The sequence below is a fragment of the Ictalurus punctatus genome, chromosome 2, assembly GCF_001660625.3.
Source record: "Ictalurus punctatus breed USDA103 chromosome 2, Coco_2.0, whole genome shotgun sequence".
NCBI classification, from domain to species: domain Eukaryota; kingdom Metazoa; phylum Chordata; class Actinopteri; order Siluriformes; family Ictaluridae; genus Ictalurus; species Ictalurus punctatus.
The window spans coordinates 810,001-815,896 of record NC_030417.2 but is presented as its reverse complement, the minus strand read 5'-3'; the positions used below and the strand labels follow the sequence as shown (position 1 = coordinate 815,896).

Below are 5,896 nucleotides of genomic sequence, written 5' to 3'. Positions count from 1 at the left end.
TGATGATTTTAATGAGAAGAAAAATATATATTAAAAAAAAATTATATATATATATATATATATATATATATTACGGTTTAAACGTTTGGAAAAAGCCGGCAGCAAAACAAGAAAATATAATATATATGCTTAACATATTTAAAATGAACTTTAATAAAGACAAAGTTGAGTAAAAATAAAGAATTTATGGATAATTGAACGTTTCTAAAACCTGCTTTGAATCAGAATTGACGAGTTTAAAAGCAAACCGTGGACGTTTATAGCGATGGCGTCGCCCAGCGCTGATCTGAATCTTGGACGATGGCGAGGTCACGATGAAAGACGGGATTACAGACGAGAAGTTCGGAGGTGTGGAGCGAGCGATACGGAGTTGTACTGAAGCACGGTGTAGATGATTGATTGTGTTTTTAAGCCTTTAAGCGAACGGATTTGTTCCGTGATACAAAACGCACAAAACAGTAAATAAGGAAGATGAATTGGGGCGCGATGAGAACTTTCTCGTACTTAATCACCACAGGAGGCGAGTATCGAGCGCTCGCGCGCACACACACACACACACACACACACACACACACACACACACACACACACACCATGTATGACAGATGAAGGCAGAAAATCCCTCTATTTTTTATTGTATCGTTATTTTTCTGCATATGAAGGTCTTCATTTCCCGTTTTTTGGCCTGAAGCCCAGAGGGATGCTCGCTGTGGTTTCACAGATTTTGGTAAATCTTCGAGTTAAGAAGATTTGTGGGTTTGTGAGCATCTGAAGGCTGAGGAGATGATGATGCTGTTCTGGGCTTTTGGAGAATCTGGATTTAGAATTTCGTGGGTCTCAGACAGAAGTTCTGGAGATTTCTGTGGGTTTGGATGGAGGTTTTGGGGGAAAATCCCAAAGATCATTGCAGAAACGAAAGTTTGAGAAGAACGTTTGGGCTCAGGAGATGTTTTTGGAGAAGAAACTGTTTATGTGTACATTATAATCTAGATAAAAGATGTTAATAATGTGCACATGGAAACCTTTCTAGTGTGGAGCAAGACGAGCGGAGATATGAGCGTGGTCTGGATGGAGATGGAGAAGGTTGGAGGTTTGGATCAGGGATGGAGGGGTGTGTGTGTGTGTGTGTGTGTGTGTGTGTGTGTGTGTGTGTGTGTGTGTGTGTATGTGTGTATGTGTTGGCGTGTTCTCTGCAGCAAAGTGTATTTTTGTTGTTCTTCAAGGAAGTGACCTATGACCTCAGGAAGAACGTGTGACAGGAATGAGCCAGCGGTGTCAGAGTCATTAAGTCTCTCTCTCTCTCTCTCTCTCTCTCTCTCTCTCTCTCTCTCGGCAGTCTCTGACACATTTCATACAGGGCAGCCTTCAAGAGTTTGTTTTTGCACTCGTCTCGCACATAATGGAGAGAAAGAGAGACAGAAGGAGAGAAACGGCGAAAGGGAAGGATGACAGTGTCCTGAAGCGCGCTCTCTCTCTCTCACTCTCTCTCTCTCTCTCTCTCTCTCTCTCTCTCTCTCTCTCTCTCTGTCTCGTGCTCTCTCTTTTTGCCTACCATCTTGTCAACTGAGTAAACACACACACACACACACACACACACACACACAGCGCATCAGGAGTGAATCTTTTCCCTGAGTCCAGAATTAGATCCAGAAAAATGATGCACGCGTTCTTCTCAGCGCCCGAAGTCGTGAAGTTAAAAAAAATAACAGTAAAAAATTGAGGACAAAAAAAGTTCAGTGATCAGATTCGGAATTTAAAAAAAACAAAAAAGGTAAAAGATAAGAAGAACAGACGGGACGTGTTTCCTGTCCATGATAACTGATGAAAACTCTCAATTTTTTATTTTTTTGGTTAACTTTTTGAACTAAATTTGAGAAATTAGACAAAGGCGAAAATAAAGAAGAGTAAAAGTGCTTGGCCCCCGAGGAGCGATTGGATGCTGGATATTTATTAGAGATTCTGATTATTAAAATGATTATGATGATAAATTACCATCTGCTGATTTCTTCATTAGAGCTTTAGGGATTTCGTTTCCCAGATTAATTTATTATGAAGTGTATTTATTGCTGTTGTTCGTCATATTTTTTTATATTGTTTGTGTATTATTTTTTATTCAGTATGTAGATTTTAAAACCTTCTCAGGAGGATTAGCATGCACACGAGCTCCCAAAGCAAATAGATTGATTTCATTTAAATGTCAAATTGTATTAAAAAGGAATGTCACGTGGTGGACATTATTTATTTGTTATGTATGTATTAATTATTAACATAGATTATTCATATAGAAATGCATTTATGTATTATATATTTATTTAATTAATTACATTTAATTAATTTTTATTTATGTGGAACTGAATCATTCCAAAATCGAATTGAAGAGGGCTTTGAGTGACCTCGTCACGTGTTCGAATGGACGACTTGTGTAGCATTTAGCGTAACAAAACAAAAGTTTAATCTGTTATGTTCGTATTATTTCGATTTTTATTTGTTTATTTTAAAGCTACGTTTGAAGCTGGGGAGTGAGACGACTGGGCGACTGACAACCAATAATCAGCTTCGTAAAAGTGCACGAGCTCAATTTCGGCTTTAAGGTATCTAGCTAGCACGTAGCCGCTACACGTGACGGCGACGGGATTGCAGTAGAACGATCCGGAAGGTCAACATTTCTCTCGGATCTGATTATAAATGACTGAAAAAACACACAGAAATGCTCAGATTACACTGGAGTTGCACTTTAGCATCAACCGCTAGGCAGTAGTGTCATTTATTGTGACTGATTGATATTATTATTATTATTATTGTTATAATTTCTTATATTTAAATTTTTGACTAACTCTCATGTATAAATAAATAAAATCTTGTGAGCGGCAGACATTTGTTTAAAAAAAAATCCTAACTGTCGGTGCAGATGGCAGCGTTTTCCCTTCAACAGCAGCAGAATAAGTCAGTCAAGGTTTTTTCTCTCTCTCTCTCTCTCGTGTGTGTGTGTGTGTGTGTGTGTGTGTGTGTGTGTGTGTGTGTGTGTGTTGAGAGATGAAAATATAAGACAGGGAGGACAGCAGTGTGTTTCTCTCAGGTTGGTGTACAAGTGTGTAACTTTTCTCGTGGAAGTGTCTCATTATCCGTGTGTGTGTGTGTGTGTGTGTGTGTTTGTTTCCAGGTGGTTGCTCGTTCGATGACGGTCCCGCGCAGTGTGATTACCAACAGGATCCGTACGACGATTTTGATTGGACACATGTCAGCGCTCAGGAAGTTCCCTATCTGTCCCCTGAACTGCCTCAAGGTGACACACACTAATACACACACACACACACGCGCACACACACACACGCGCACACACACGCGCGCACACACACACACGCGCGCGCATACACACACACACACGCGCACGCGCACACACCGCTAAAGGTTCCACAGCATAGCCAAAATGGTATTAAAACCCCTTTTGTTCAACTGGTTGTGAGAACACTGTTGCTAGGCAACAAGGACACACAGACACCAAGCACAGGCTAGCTAATTACTTCAGCTAGCAATTTATCTAGCATGTTGCCATTACATGTCCTGAAGTTCCAATCGAAATGATCCGGAATGTCAACATTTACCTCCAGTGTGTTTAAAACACACACACAACAGCTAAAATTGTACTGTCATTACACTTAGCATCGACAGCTAACAAGTCCTGGCGGTCAGCCATTTTGAGAAGCTTACAATAAACAAACTGCAGAAACTAATTGCACCAGTTTATTAGTGAAAATAAAAAAAATGTCCTACTTCCTTTGTTTAGTCTTTGATAATTCTCAACTTGGCTAATATTAGGCTAACTCGTACATAGCGTAAAGCTGTAGACAATGTCGCTAACATGCTAAATAATATCAGGCTACCTTATATACAATGTAAAGTAGCAGACAATGTCACTAATATTAGGCTAGATTTTCTTTCATTTACACCATTAGCCCATGTGGCGGCATTGTTTGCTGCTTTTCACAATATATATTAACCTAATATAAGCTAAACTGTTAGCAATTTCGGCTACAGGTTATAACATTAGCCGGTTTGCTAGTACTTGGTTTTAATTACATTATATAATGCTTTGTTTAACGTTACTAGCTGCACACTTTTGCTCACAAAGCTCAACATGTAGAGCTGAAGTGGTAAGATTAAGTACGCTAACTACTTTAACTAGCAACAGTAGCACTGGACTGTGTGTGTTTAGGTCTTTGTGTGTGCTTATTGCTGTACTGTGTGGTCAGTAATTCTTTCCTTGCAATGCTAAATGTTGGTTTCGGTGCACATTTATGGTTAGCATAACATCATTTTGCTTGTTCTAGCAAGCAATGCACTTTGAGTTAGCATTACCTCATTATCATGACGCTAATCTTTTGTCCGCTGTTAGTATCATTAATCTTGTTTCGTTTCTGTGGTACTTTTTTCACTTGTATGTAAATTCCAGGTCTGTGGAAAGTGTTGTTTTTTAGCAGGTTCATCGTAGCATATGAAGCCGTAATTATTAGCAGACGGGTGAGGGGTGTAAATTACGTTAGCAAGACTAATATGCAAGCTCTGTGTAAACACACCACTGTATTAAAATTAGCTGTAAAATGGATTCTTAGCTCAGGCTTGTTAATGTAGCTAGCTTATCACGCTAACACAGAGCGCTTTCCTGTAATCAGTAATGCAGTCGCTAATTCTTTTTCACCCCCTTTCTCTTTTAAATTCCTGTATAATTTCACACAGGATAAGGAGCTTTTCTCATTTCCGTAGCCATATATAAAACTTCCCGTACAAAGACGCTGTCAAATTAAAAGTACTTTAGCGCAGATCATTGGAGGTGACCGTGCGGAAGAAAGAGAAAGCTCGACCTTGCCTGTTCACCTCTCAAACACTTAGCCAGTCGGTTTAAACCCCCCCTCCCCCCCCACCCACACACACAGGAAGTTTTGCGCTTTTCACTCGCAGGTAAATTTCCTAATTAACACAAGATTAGGTAATTAATCATGCGCAGGGACGGGGGAAGGTCACGAGGCTGAGGTTCCATGCGTGCGCCGGGATAAAAACCCTCTTTACAGCGTAGTCCAAGTTTAATACAATTTATTACTCTTTGTGTTAGTTTTATATATTTAGCACCGGGCTGCGTTCCATTCAGAGGCGTAGCAGTGGAAATAAATCCTCTTTTTGAAGAGCACAGGTCTGAGAGAGAAGCAGGGCCGCTATGTCTGCGTCGCAATCCCTAAATCCTACGTACTGCGCTACAACTTATATAATTCAATTATAATATAGGTATCGTACAGCGTATTGTCTATCACAGCAATATTGCAAATACGTTTGATCAGAACTTATGAGTTTGTAAATATAACTCCTCTAAAGAAATGTAGTCACAGAATTTTATGTTCTTTCAACATGGGGGTTGAGTGCCTTAGGAATATAGGATCTTGGGAATGTAGGGTCCTAGAAAAAAAGGGCCCTGATACTGAAGGTTCCTTGAACTATGGAACCTGAGAACATATGGCTCTGGAAAAAATAGGATCCTGAGAATAAAGGGCCATAGGGATATAAGGTCCTGGGAATAAAGAGCCCCTGGAACCTTGCGTCTTCGGAATGTACCAACGGAGAAGTATTGGTTTCTGGGAATATAAGGCCTTGAGAAACGAGGGCTTTGAAATATGAAACCTTAGAACATAGAGTCCTGAAAAAATCAGGCCATAGGAACACAGGACCCTAGGGAGAAACGGCCTTTGAGGTATATAGTTCTAGGAATATAGGGTCATGAGAGTATAGGTTCCTAGGAATAAAAGGTCTTGGGAGTCTTAGGTCCTGGGAATAAAATGTACTGGGAGTAGAGGGACCTGGGAATAAAAGGTACTGGGAGTATAGGGTACTCAGAATATAGGGTCCTAGG

At 40.1% G+C, this 5,896-nt stretch overlaps 1 protein-coding gene across 1 annotated transcript in view; it reads left to right on the top strand.

The window, feature by feature from the left end:
• Positions 1–3,140: 3,140 nt before the first annotated feature.
• The window catches only part of ptprk (protein tyrosine phosphatase receptor type K), a 79,410-nt gene continuing 76,654 nt past the window's right edge, over positions 3,141–5,896 (top strand). Inside the window, exon 1 of the mRNA XM_053686219.1 lies at positions 3,141–3,283. The gene's annotated coding sequence lies outside the window, so the exon portion shown is untranslated. The remainder of the gene's footprint in view (positions 3,284–5,896) is intronic.